The sequence below is a fragment of the Taudactylus pleione genome, unplaced genomic scaffold (assembly GCF_031769625.1).
Source record: "Taudactylus pleione unplaced genomic scaffold, aTauple2 ptg000551l, whole genome shotgun sequence".
Lineage (NCBI taxonomy): Eukaryota > Metazoa > Chordata > Amphibia > Anura > Myobatrachidae > Taudactylus > Taudactylus pleione.
Genome location: NW_028284953.1, coordinates 1,864,703 through 1,879,017, shown reverse-complemented (window position 1 = coordinate 1,879,017; position 14,315 = coordinate 1,864,703). Strand labels below are relative to the sequence as shown.

Below are 14,315 nucleotides of genomic sequence, written 5' to 3'. Positions count from 1 at the left end.
TGGAAATTGACTGTACACTATCTGCAGGGATTGTTTCCCAAAAACGTTTTAGGTAAAATAATCCTTCTGACTGCTAAAAGATCTTTAAAAAATGTGATGAACTTACTCTGACAGAGCCCAAACATTCTTCTTTCCTGAATTCTAGAATTTATGTCAAATTCCAAGTACTTTAGTACAATAATTCACAATTAAATTATTCAAAGCATGTTAAGATAGCTTTATAATAAGCATTAAACACAAATAGTGCAAGCACCTTCAAAGAATCTGTTTACTTTCTGAAATTTTCTTAAGATTCAGTATTGTGAAAAAATGGATGATTGAGAAACAAAATCAAAATGCCGTGACCCGGATTCGAACCGGGGTTGCTGCGGCCACAACGCAGAGTACTAACCACTATACGATCACGGCAATTTAAGCAAGCCAGGTAGGAGTCGAACCTACAAACTTATGATCCATAGTCAGACACGCTATCTATTGCGCCACTGGCCCAGGTGCCTTGTAATAATTGAAGTGTCTTTCCTGTTTTTGAGCCTGTTTTAAAGTTTTATGGTTATTGAAGTATATACAGAATCACATTTTGGAAATTGACTGTACACTATCTGCAGGGATTGATTCCCAAAAACGTTTTAGGTAAAATAATCCTTGTGACTGCTAAAAGATCTTTCAAAAATGTAATGAACTTACTCAGACAGAGCACAAACATTCTTCTTTCCTGAATTCCAGAATTTATGTCAAATTCCCAGTCCTTTAGTAAAATAATTCACAATTAAATTATTCAAAGCATGTTAAGATAGCTTTATAATAAGCATTAAACACAAATAGTGCAAGCACCTTCAAAGAATCTGCTTACTTTCTGAAATTTTCTTAAGATTCAGTATTGTGAAAAAATGGATGATTGAGAAACAAAATCAAAATGCCGTGACCTGTTTTCGAACCGGGGTTGCTGCGGCCACAACGCAGAGTACTAACCACTATGCGATCAAGGCAATATAAGCGAGCCAGGTAGGAGTCGAACCTACAATCTTCTGATCCGTAGTCAGACGCGTTATCCATTGCGCCACTGGCCCACGTGTTTTGTAGTAATTGAAGTGTCTTTCCTGTTTTTGAGCCTTTTTTCAGAGTTTTATGGTTATTGAAGTATATACAGAATCACATTTTGGAAATTGACTGTACACTATCTGCAGGGATTGTTTCCCAAAAACGTTTTAGGTAAAATAATCCTTGTGACTGCTAAAAGATCTTTAAAAAATGTGATGAACTTACTCAGACAGAGCCCAAACATTCTTCTTTCCTGAATTCCAGAATTTATGTCAAATTCCCAGTCCTTTAGTACAATAATTCACAATTAAATTATTCAAAGCATGTTAAGATAGCTTTATAATAAGCATTAAACACAAATAGTGCAAGCACCTTCAAAGAATCTGCTTACTTTCTGAAATTTTCTTAAGATTCAGTATTGTGAAAAAATGGATGATTGAGAAACAAAATCAAAATGCCGTGACCCGGATTCAAACCGGGGTTGCTGCGGCCACAACGCAGAGTACTAACCACTATACGATCACGTCAATTTAAGCAAGCCAGGTAGGAGTCGAACCTACAAACTTATGATCCGTAGTCAGACACGTTATCCATTGCGCCACTTGCCCAGGTGCCCTGTAGTAATTGAAGTGTCTTTCCTGTTTTTGAGCCAGTTTTGGAGTTTTATGGTTATTGAAGTATATACAGAATCACATTTTGGAAATTGACTGTACACTATCTGCAGGGATTGTTTCCCAAAAACGTTTTAGGTAAAATAATCCTTGCGACTGCTAAAAGATCTTTAAAAAATGTGATGAACTTACTCAGACAGAGCCCAAACATTCTTCATTCCTGAATTCCAGAATTTATGTCAAATTCCCAGTCCTTTAGTACAATAATTCACAATTAAATTATTCAAAGCATGTTAAGATAGCTTTATAATAAGCATTAAACACAAATAGTGCAAGCACCTTCAAAGAATCTGCTTACTTTCTGAAATTTTCTTAAGATTCAGTATTGTGAAAAAATGGATGATTGTGAAACAAAATCAAAATGCTGTGACCCGTTTTCGAAATGGGGTTGCTGCAGCCACAACGCAGAGTACTAACTACTATACAATCATGGTAATTTAAGCGAGCCAGGTAGGAGTCGAACCTACAATCTTCTGATCCGTAGTCAGAAGCGTTATCCATTGCGCCACTGGCCCTCGTGTTTTGTAGTAATTGAAGCGTCTTTCCTGTTTTTGAGCCTATTTTCAGAGTTTTATGGTTATTGAAGTATATACAGAATCACATTTTGGAAATTGACTGTAGACTATCTGCAGGGATTATTTCCCAAAAACGTTTTAGGTAAAATAATAATTGTGACTGCTAAAAGATATTTAAAAAATGTGATGAACTTACTCAGAAGGAAGCCCAAACATTCTTATTTCCTGAATTCCAGAATTTATGTCAAATTCCCAGTACTTTAGTACAATAATTCACAATTAAATTATTCAAAGCATGTTAAGATAGCTTTATAATAAGCATTAAACACAAATAGTGCAAGCACCTTCAAAGAATCTGCTTACTTTCTGAAATTTTCTTAAGATTCAGTATTGTGAAAAAATGGATGATTGAGAAACAAAATCAAAATGCCGTGACCCAGATTCGAACTGGGGTTGCTGCGGCCACAACGCAGAGTACTAACCACTATATGATCACGGCAATTTAAGCGAGCCAGGTAGGAGTCGAACCTACAATCTACAGATCCATAGTCAGACAAGTTATCCATTGCCCACTGTCCCATGTGTCTTGAAGTAATTGAAGTGTCTTTCCTGTTTTTGAGCCTGTTTTCAGAATTTTATGGTTATTGAAGTATATACAGAATCACATTTTGGTAATTGACTGTACACTATCTGCAGGGATTGTTTCCCAAAAACGTTTTAGGTAAAATAATCCTTGTGACTGCTAAAAGATCTTTAAAAAATGTGATGAACTTACTCAGACAGAGCCCAAACATTCTTCTTTCCTGAATTCCAGAATTTATGTCAAATTCCCAGTCCTTTAGTACAATAATTCACAATTAAATTATTCAAAGCATGTTAAGATAGCTTTATAATAAGCATTAAACACAAATAGTGCAAGCACCTTCAAAGAATCTGCTTACTTTCTGAAATTTTCTTAAGATTCAGTATTGTGAAAAAATGGATGATTGAGAAACAAAATCAAAATGCCGTGACCCGGATTCAAACCGGGGTTGCTGCGGCCACAACGCAGAGTACTAACCACTATACGATCACGTCAATTTAAGCAAGCCAGGTAGGAGTCGAACCTACAAACTTATGATCCGTAGTCAGACACGTTATCCATTGCGCCACTTGCCCAGGTGCCCTGTAGTAATTGAAGTGTCTTTCCTGTTTTTGAGCCAGTTTTGGAGTTTTATGGTTATTGAAGTATATACAGAATCACATTTTGGAAATTGACTGTACACTATCTGCAGGGATTGTTTCCCAAAAACGTTTTAGGTAAAATTATCCTTGTGACTGCTAAAAGATCTTTAAAAAATGTGATGAACTTACTCAGACAGAGCCCAAACATTCTTCATTCCTGAATTCCAGAATTTATGTCAAATTCCCAGTCCTTTAGTACAATAATTCACAATTAAATTATTCAAAGCATGTTAAGATAGCTTTATAATAAGCATTAAACACAAATAGTGCAAGCACCTTCAAAGAATCTGCTTACTTTCTGAAATTTTCTTAAGATTCAGTATTGTGAAAAAATGGATGATTGTGAAACAAAATCAAAATGCTGTGACCCGTTTTCGAAATGGGGTTGCTGCAGCCACAACGCAGAGTACTAACTACAATACAATCATGGTAATTTAAGCAAGCCAGGTAGGAATCGAACCTACAATCTTCTGATCCGTAGTCAGACGCGTTATCCATTGTGCCACTGGCCCACATGTTTTGTAGTAATTGAAGCGTCTTTCCTGTTTTTGAGCCTTTTTTCAGAGTTTTATGGTTATTGAAGTATATACAGAATCACATTTTGGAAATTGACTGTAAACTATCTGCAGGGATTGCTTCCCAAAAACGTTTTAGGTAAAATAATCCTTGTGACTGCTAAAAGATCTTTAAAAAATGTGATGAACTTACTCAGACAGAGCCCAAACATTCTTCTTTCCTGAATTCCAGAATTTATGTCAAATTCCCAGTCCTTTAGTACAATAATTCACAATTAAATTATTCAAAGCATGTTAAGATAGCTTTATAATAAGCATTAAACACAAATAGTGCAAGCACCTTCAAAGAATCTGCTTACTTTCTGAAATTTTCTTAAGATTCAGTATTGTGAAAAAATGGATGATTGTGAAACAAAATCAAAATGCTGTGACCCGTTTTCGAAATGGGGTTGCTGCAGCCACAACGCAGAGTACTAACTACTATACAATCACGGCAATTTAAGCGAGCCAGGTAGGAGTCGAACCTACAATCTTCTGATCCGTAGTCAGACACGTTATCCATTGCGCCACTGGCCCTCGTGTTTTGTAGTAATTGAAGTGTCTTTCCTGTTTTTGAGCCTTTTTTCAGAGTTTTATGGTTATTGAAGTATATACAGAATCACATTTTGGAAATTGACTGTACACTATCTGCACGGATTGCTTCCCAAAAACGTTTTAGGTAAAATAATCCTTGTGACTGCTAAAAGATCTTTAAAAAATGTGATGAACTTACTCAGACAGAGCCCAAACATTCTTCTTTCCTGAATTCCAGAATTTATGTCAAATTCCCAGTCCTTTAGTACAATAATTCACAATTAAATTATTCAAAGCATGTTAAGATAGCTTTATAATAAGCATTAAACACAAATAGTGCAAGCACCTTCAAAGAATCTGCTTACTTTCTGAAATTTTCTTAAGATTCAGTATTGTGAAAAAATGGATGATTGTGAAACAAAATCAAAATGCTGTGAACCGTTTTCAAAATGGGGTTGCTGCAGCCACAACGCAGAGTACTAACTACTATACAATCACGGCAATTTAAGCGAGCCAGGTTGTAGTCGAACCTACAATCTTCTGATCTATAGTCAGACGCGTTATCCATTGCCCACTGTCCCAGGTGTCTTGTAGCAATTGAAGAGTCTTTCCTGTTTTTGAGCCTGTTTTAAAGTTTTATGGTTATTGAAGTATATACAGAATCACATTTTGAAAATTGAATGTACACTATCTGCAGGGATTGTTTCCCAAAAATGTTTTAGGTACAATAATCCTTGTGACTGCTAAAAGATCTTTAAAAAATGTAATGAACTTACTCAGACAGAGCCCAAACATTTTTCTTTCCTGAATTCTTGAATTTATGTCAAATTCCCAGTACTTTAGTACAATAATTCACAATTAAATTATTCAAAGCATGTTAAGATAGCTTTATAATAAGCATTAAACACAAATAGTGCAAGCACCTTCAAAGAATCTGCTTACTTTCTGAAATTTTCTTAAGATTCAGTATTGTGAAAAAATGGATGATTGAGAAACAAAATCAAAATGCCGTGACCCGGATTCAAACCGGGGTTGCTGCGGCCACAATGCAGAGTACTAACCACTGTACGATGACGGCAATTTTAGTGAGCCAGGTAGGAGTAGAACCTACAATCTACAGATCCATAGTCAGACACGTTAGCCATTGCCCACTGTCCCGGGTGTCTTGTAGTAATTGAAGTGTCTTTCCTGTTTTTGAGCCTGTTTTCAGAATTTTATGGTTATTGAAGTATATACAGAATCACATTTTGGAAATTGACTGTACACTATCTGCAGGGATTGTTTCCCAAAAACGTTTTAGGTAAAATAATCCTTGTGACTGCTATAAGAGATTTAAAAAATGTGATGAACTTACTCTGACAGAGCCCAAACATTCTTCTTTTCTGAATTCTAGAATTTATGTCAAATTCCAAGTACTTTAGTACAATAATTCACAATTAAATTATTCAAAGCATGTTAAGATAGCTTTATAATAAGCATTAAACACAAATAGTGCAAGCACCTTCAAAGAATCTGCTTACTTTCTGAAATTTTCTTAAGATTCAGTATTGTGAAAAAATGGATGATTGAGAAACAAAATCAAAATGCCGTGACCCAGATTCGAACCGGGGTTGCTGCGGCCACAACGCAGAGTACTAACCACTATACGATCACGGCAATTTAAGCGAGCCAGGTAGGAGTCGAACCTACAAACTTATGATCCGTAGTCAGACACGTTATCCATTGCGCCACTGGCCCAGGTGCCCTGTAGTAATTGAAGTGTCTTTCCTGTTTTTGAGCCAGTTTTGGAGTTTTATGGTTATTGAAGTATATACAGAATCACATTTTGGAAATTGACTGTACACTATCTGCAGGGATTGTTTCCCAAAAACGTTTTAGGTAAAATAATCCTTGTGACTGCTAAAAGATCTTTAAAAAATGTGATGAACTTACTCAGACAGAGCCCAAACATTCTTCTTTCCTAAATTCCAGAATTTATGTCAAATTCCCAGTCCTTTAGTACAATAATTCACAATTAAATTATTCAAAGCATGTTAAGATAGCTTTATAATAAGCATTAAACACAAATAGTGCAAGCACCTTCAAAGAATCTGCTTACTTTCTGAAATTTTCTTAAGATTCAGTATTGTGAAAAAATGGATGATTGAGAAACAAAATCAAAATGCCGTGACCCGTTTTCGAACCGGGGTTGCTGCGGCCACAACGCAGAGTACTAACCACTATGCGATCAAGGCAATATAAGCGAGCCAGGTAGGAGTCGAACCTACAATCTTCTGATCCGTAGTCAGACGCGTTATCCATTGCGCCACTGTCCCAGGTGTCTTGTAGTAATTGCAGTGTCTTTCCTGTTTTTGAGCCTTTTTTCAGAGTTTTATGGTTATTGAAGTATATACAGAATCACATTTTGGAAATTGACTGTACACTATCTGCAGGGATTGTTTCCCAAAAATGTTTTAGGTACAATAATCCTTGTGACTGCTAAAAGATCTTTAAAAAATGTGATGAACTTACTCAGACAGAGCCCAAACATTCTTCTTTCCTGAATTCTAGAATTTATGTCAATTTCCCAGTACTTTAGTACAATAATTCACAATTAAATTATTCAAAGCATGTTAAGATAGCTTTATAATAAGCATTAAACACAAATAGTGCAAGCACCTTCAAAGAATCTGCTTACTTTCTGAAATTTTCTTAAGATTCAGTATTGTGAAAAAATGGATGATTGAGAAACAAAATCAAAATGCCGTGACCCGGATTCAAACTGGGGTTGCTGCGGCCACAATGCAGAGTACTAACCACTGTACGATGACGGCAATTTTAGTGAGCCAGGTAGGAGTAGAACCTACAATCTACAGATCCATAGTCAGACACGTTATCCATTGCGCCACTGGCCCAGGTGCCCTGTAGTAATTGAAGTGTCTTTCCTGTTTTTGAGCCAGTTTTGGAGTTTTATGGTTATTGAAGTATATACAGAATCACATTTTGGAAATTGACTGTACACTATCTGCAGGGATTGTTTCCCAAAAACGTTTTAGGTAAAATAATCCTTGTGACTGCTAAAAGATCTTTAAAAAATGTGATGAACTTACTCAGACAGAGCCCAAACATTCTTCTTTCCTAAATTCCAGAATTTATGTCAAATTCCCAGTCCTTTAGTACAATAATTCACAATTAAATTATTCAAAGCATGTTAAGATAGCTTTATAATAAGCATTAAACACAAATAGTGCAAGCACCTTCAAAGAATCTGCTTACTTTCTGAAATTTTCTTAAGATTCAGTATTGTGAAAAAATGGATGATTGAGAAACAAAATCAAAATGCCGTGACCCGTTTTCGAACCGGGGTTGCTGCGGCCACAACGCAGAGTACTAACCACTATGCGATCAAGGCAATATAAGCGAGCCAGGTAGGAGTCGAACCTACAATCTTCTGATCCGTAGTCAGACGCGTTATCCATTGCGCCACTGTCCCAGGTGTCTTGTAGTAATTGAAGTGTCTTTCCTGTTTTTGAGCCTTTTTTCAGAGTTTTATGGTTATTGAAGTATATACAGAATCACATTTTGGAAATTGACTGTACACTATCTGCAGGGATTGTTTCCCAAAAATGTTTTAGGTACAATAATCCTTGTGACTGCTAAAAGATCTTTAAAAAATGTAATGAACTTACTCAGACAGAGCCCAAACATTCTTCTTTCCTGAATTCTAGAATTTATGTCAATTTCCCAGTACTTTAGTACAATAATTCACAATTAAATTATTCAAAGCATGTTAAGATAGCTTTATAATAAGCATTAAACACAAATAGTGCAAGCACCTTCAAAGAATCTGCTTACTTTCTGAAATTTTCTTAAGATTCAGTATTGTGAAAAAATGGATGATTGAGAAACAAAATCAAAATGCCGTGACCCGGATTCAAACTGGGGTTGCTGCGGCCACAATGCAGAGTACTAACCACTGTACGATGACGGCAATTTTAGTGAGCCAGGTAGGAGTAGAACCTACAATCTACAGATCCATAGTCAGACACGTTAGCCATTGCCCACTGTCCCGGGTGTCTTGTAGTAATTGAAGTGTCTTTCCTGTTTTTGAGCCTGTTTTCAGAATTTTATGGTTATTGAAGTATATACAGAATCACATTTTGGAAATTGACTGTACACTATCTGCAGGGATTGTTTCCCAAAAACGTTTTAGGTAAAATAATCCTTGTGACTGCTATAAGAGATTTAAAAAATGTGATGAACTTACTCTGACAGAGCCCAAACATTCTTCTTTTCTGAATTCTAGAATTTATGTCAAATTCCAAGTACTTTAGTACAATAATTCACAATTAAATTATTCAAAGCATGTTAAGATAGCTTTATAATAAGCATTAAACACAAATAGTGCAAGCACCTTCAAAGAATCTGCTTACTTTCTGAAATTTTCTTAAGATTCAGTATTGTGAAAAAATGGATGATTGAGAAACAAAATCAAAATGCCGTGACCCAGATTCGAACCGGGGTTGCTGCGGCCACAACGCAGAGTACTAACCACTATACGATCACGGCAATTTAAGCGAGCCAGGTAGGAGTCGAACCTACAAACTTATGATCCGTAGTCAGACACGTTATCCATTGCGCCACTGGCCCAGGTGCCCTGTAGTAATTGAAGTGTCTTTCCTGTTTTTGAGCCAGTTTTGGAGTTTTATGGTTATTGAAGTATATACAGAATCACATTTTGGAAATTGACTGTACACTATCTGCAGGGATTGTTTCCCAAAAACGTTTTAGGTAAAATAATCCTTGTGACTGCTAAAAGATCTTTAAAAAATGTGATGAACTTACTCAGACAGAGCCCAAACATTCTTCTTTCCTAAATTCCAGAATTTATGTCAAATTCCCAGTCCTTTAGTACAATAATTCACAATTAAATTATTCAAAGCATGTTAAGATAGCTTTATAATAAGCATTAAACACAAATAGTGCAAGCACCTTCAAAGAATCTGCTTACTTTCTGAAATTTTCTTAAGATTCAGTATTGTGAAAAAATGGATGATTGAGAAACAAAATCAAAATGCTGTGAACCGTTTTCAAAATGGGGTTGCTGCAGCCACAAAGCAGAGTACTAACTACTATACAATCACGGCAATTTAAGCGAGCCAGGTAGGAGTCGAACCTACAATCTTCTGATCTATAGTCAGACGCGTTATCCATTGCCCACTGTCCCAGGTGTCTTGTAGCAATTGAAGAGTCTTTCCTGTTTTTGAGCCTGTTTTAAAGTTTTATGGTTATTGAAGTATATACAGAATCACATTTTGGAAATTGACTGTACACTATCTGCAGGGATTGCTTCCCAAAAATGTTTTAGGTACAATAGTCCTTGTGACTGCTAAAAGATCTTTAAAAAATGTAATGAACTTACTCAGACAGAGCCCAAACATTCTTCTTTCCTGAATTCTAGAATTTATGTCAAATTCCCAGTACTTTAGTACAATAATTCACAATTAAATTATTCAAAGCATGTTAAGATAGCTTTATAATAAGCATTAAACACAAATAGTGCAAGCACCTTCAAAGAATCTGCTTACTTTCTGAAATTTTCTTAAGATTCAGTATTGTGAAAAAATGGATGATTGAGAAACAAAATCAAAATGCCGTGACCCGGATTCAAACCGGGGTTGCTGCGGCCACAATGCAGAGTACTAACCACTGTACGATGACGGCAATTTTAGTGAGCCAGGTAGGAGTAGAACCTACAATCTACAGATCCATAGTCAGACACGTTAGCCATTGCCCACTGTCCCGGGTGTCTTGTAGTAATTGAAGTGTCTTTCCTGTTTTTGAGCCTGTTTTCAGAATTTTATGGTTATTGAAGTATATACAGAATCACATTTTGGAAATTGACTGTACACTATCTGCAGGGATTGTTTCCCAAAAACGTTTTAGGTAAAATAATCCTTGTGACTGCTATAAGAGATTTAAAAAATGTGATGAACTTACTCTGACAGAGCCCAAACATTCTTCTTTTCTGAATTCTAGAATTTATGTCAAATTCCAAGTACTTTAGTACAATAATTCACAATTAAATTATTCAAAGCATGTTAAGATAGCTTTATAATAAGCATTAAACACAAATAGTGCAAGCACCTTCAAAGAATCTGCTTACTTTCTGAAATTTTCTTAAGATTCAGTATTGTGAAAAAATGGATGATTGAGAAACAAAATCAAAATGCCGTGACCCAGATTCGAACCGGGGTTGCTGCGGCCACAACGCAGAGTACTAACCACTATACGATCACGGCAATTTAAGCGAGCCAGGTAGGAGTCGAACCTACAATCTACAGATCCATAGTCAGACACGTTATCCATTGCCCACTGTCCCGGGGGTCTTGTAGTAATTGAAGTGTCTTTCCTGTTTTTGAGCCTGTTTTCAGAATTTTATGGTTATTGAAGTATATACAGAATCACATTTTGGTAATTGACTGTACACTATCTGCAGGGATTGTTTCCCAAAAACGTTTTAGGTAAAATAATCCTTGTGACTGCTAAAAGATCTTTAAAAAATGTGATGAACTTACTCAGACAGAGCCCAAACATTCTTCTTTCCTAAATTCCAGAATTTATGTCAAATTCCCAGTCCTTTAGTACAATAATTCACAATTAAATTATTCAAAGCATGTTAAGATAGCTTTATAATAAGCATTAAACACAAATAGTGCAAGCACCTTCAAAGAATCTGCTTACTTTCTGAAATTTTCTTAAGATTCAGTATTGTGAAAAAATGGATGATTGTGAAACAAAATCAAAATGCTGTGACCCGTTTTCGAAATGGGGTTGCTGCAGCCACAACGCAGAGTACTAACTACTATACAATCATGGTAATTTAAGCAAGCCAGGTAGGAATCGAACCTACAATCTTCTGATCCGTAGTCAGACGCGTTATCAATTGTGCCACTGGCCCACATGTTTTGTAGTAATTGAAGCGTCTTTCCTGTTTTTGAGCCTTTTTTCAGAGTTTTATGGTTATTGAAGTATATACAGAATCACATTTTGGAAATTGACTGTAAACTATCTGCAGGGATTGCTTCCCAAAAACGTTTTAGGTAAAATAATCCTTGTGACTGCTAAAAGATCTTTAAAAAATGTGATGAACTTACTCAGACAGAGCCCAAACATTCTTCTTTCCTGAATTCCAGAATTTATGTCAAATTCCCAGTCCTTTAGTACAATAATTCACAATTAAATTATTCAAAGCATGTTAAGATAGCTTTATAATAAGCATTAAACACAAATAGTGCAAGCACCTTCAAAGAATCTGCTTACTTTCTGAAATTTTCTTAAGATTCAGTATTGTGAAAAAATGGATGATTGTGAAACAAAATCAAAATGCTGTGAACCGTTTTCAAAATGGGGTTGCTGCAGCCACAACGCAGAGTACTAACTACTATACAATCACGGCAATTTAAGCGAGCCAAGTAGGAGTCGAACCTACAATCTTCTGATCTATAGTCAGACGCGTTATCCATTGCCCACTGTCCCAGGTGTCTTGTAGCAATTGAAGAGTCTTCCCTGTTTTTGAGCCTGTTTTAAAGTTTTATGGTTATTGAAGTATATACAGAATCACATTTTGGAAATTGACTGTACACTATCTGCAGGGATTTTTTCCCAAAAATGTTTTAGGTACAATAATCCTTGTGACTGCTAAAAGATCTTTAAAAAATGTAATGAACTTACTCAGACAGAGCCCAAACATTCTTCTTTCCTGAATTCTAGAATTTATGTCAAATTCCCAGTCCTTTAGTAAAATAATTCACAATTAAATTATTCAAAGCATGTTAAGATAGCTTTATAATAAGCATTAAACACAAATAGTGCAAGCACCTTCAAAGAATCTGCTTACTTTCTGAAATTTTCTTAAGATTCAGTATTGTGAAAAAATGGATGATTGAGAAACAAAATCAAAATGCCATGACCCGGATTCAAACCGGGGTTGCTGCGGCCACAACGCAGAGTACTAACCACTATACGATGACGGCAATTTTAGTGAGCCAGGTAGGAGTAGAACCTACAATCTACAGATCCATAGTCAGACATGTTAGCCATTGCCCACTGTCCCAGGTGTCTTGTAGTAATTGAAGTGTCTTTCCTGTTTTTGAGCCTGTTTTCAGAATTTTATGGTTATTGAAGTATATACAGAATCACATTTTGGAAATTGACTGTACACTATCTGCAGGGATTGTTTCCCAAAAACGTTTTAGGTAAAATAATCCTTGTGACTGCTAAAAGATCTTTAAAAAATGTGATGAACTTACTCTGACAGAGCCCAAACATTCTTCTTTTCTGAATTCTAGAATTTATGTCAAATTCCAAGTACTTTAGTACAATAATTCACAATTAAATTATTCAAAGCATGTTAAGATAGCTTTATAATAAGCATTAAACACAAATAGTGCAAGCACCTTCAAAGAATCTGCTTACTTTCTGAAATTTTCTTAAGATTCAGTATTGTGAAAAAATGGATGATTGTGAAACAAAATCAAAATGCTGTGACCCGTTTTCGAAATGGGGTTGCTGCAGCCACAACGCAGAGTACTAACTACTATACAATCACGGCAATTTAAGCGAGCCAGGTAGGAGTCGAACCTACAATCTTCTGATCCGTAGTCAGACGCGTTATCCATTGCGCCACTGGCCCTCGTGTTTTGTAGTAATTGAAGTGTCTTTCCTGTTTTTGAGCCTTTTTTCAGAGTTTTATGGTTATTGAAGTATATACAGAATCACATTTTGGAAATTGACTGTACGCTATCTGCACGGATTGCTTCCCAAAAACGTTTTAGGTAAAATAATCCTTGTGACTGCTAAAAGATCTTTAAAAAATGTGATGAACTTACTCAGACAGAGCCCAAACATTCTTCTTTCCTGAATTCCAGAATTTATGTCAAATTCCCAGTCCTTTAGTACAATAATTCACAATTAAATTATTCAAAGCATGTTAAGATAGCTTTATAATAAGCATTAAACACAAATAGTGCAAGCACCTTCAAAGAATCTGCTTACTTTCTGAAATTTTCTTAAGATTCAGTATTGTGAAAAAATGGATGATTGTGAAACAAAATCAAAATGCTGTGAACCGTTTTCAAAATGGGGTTGCTGCAGCCACAACGCAGAGTACTAACTACTATACAATCACGGCAATTTAAGCAAGCCAGGTAGGAGTCGAACCTACAATCTTCTGATCTATAGTCAGACGCGTTATCCATTGCCCACTGTCCCAGGTGTCTTGTAGCAATTGAAGAGTCTTTCCTGTTTTTGAGCCTGTTTTAAAGTTTTATGGTTATTGAAGTATATACAGAATCACATTTTGGAAATTGACTGTACACTATCTGCAGGGATTGTTTCCCAAAAATGTTTTAGGTACAATAATCCTTGTGACTGCTAAAAGATCTTTAAAAAATGTAATGAACTTACTCAGACAGAGCCCAAACATTTTTCTTTCCTGAATTCTTGAATTTATGTCAAATTCCCAGTACTTTAGTACAATAATTCACAATTAAATTATTCAAAGCATGTTAAGATAGCTTTATAATAAGCATTAAACACAAATAGTGCAAGCACCTTCAAAGAATCTGCTTACTTTCTGAAATTTTCTTAAGATTCAGTATTGTGAAAAAATGGATGATTGAGAAACAAAATCAAAATGCCGTGACCCGGATTCAAACCGGGGTTGCTGCGGCCACAATGCAGAGTACTAACCACTGTACGATGACGGCAATTTTAGTGAGCCAGGTAGGAGTAGAACC

General features: G+C 35.8%; 6 non-coding genes across 6 annotated transcripts; all 6 read right to left on the bottom strand.

The window, feature by feature from the left end:
• Window positions 1-336: 336 nt before the first annotated feature.
• Window positions 337-408, bottom strand: TRNAH-GUG (transfer RNA histidin (anticodon GUG)). Its single transcript has one exon. It is a non-coding gene; the product is annotated as a tRNA-His (tRNA).
• A 586-nt stretch (window positions 409-994) lies between these two features.
• On the bottom strand, window positions 995-1,067 carry TRNAR-ACG (transfer RNA arginine (anticodon ACG)). Its single transcript has one exon. It is a non-coding gene; the product is annotated as a tRNA-Arg (tRNA).
• A 1,084-nt stretch (window positions 1,068-2,151) lies between these two features.
• Window positions 2,152-2,224, bottom strand: TRNAR-ACG (transfer RNA arginine (anticodon ACG)). The gene has a single exon. It is a non-coding gene; the product is annotated as a tRNA-Arg (tRNA).
• Window positions 2,225-3,887: 1,663 nt separating this feature from the next.
• TRNAR-ACG (transfer RNA arginine (anticodon ACG)) lies at window positions 3,888-3,960 on the bottom strand. The gene has a single exon. It is a non-coding gene; the product is annotated as a tRNA-Arg (tRNA).
• Window positions 3,961-4,466: 506 nt separating this feature from the next.
• TRNAR-ACG (transfer RNA arginine (anticodon ACG)) lies at window positions 4,467-4,539 on the bottom strand. Its single transcript has one exon. It is a non-coding gene; the product is annotated as a tRNA-Arg (tRNA).
• An 8,598-nt stretch (window positions 4,540-13,137) lies between these two features.
• TRNAR-ACG (transfer RNA arginine (anticodon ACG)) lies at window positions 13,138-13,210 on the bottom strand. The gene has a single exon. It is a non-coding gene; the product is annotated as a tRNA-Arg (tRNA).
• Between the last annotated feature and the right edge of the window lie 1,105 nt (window positions 13,211-14,315).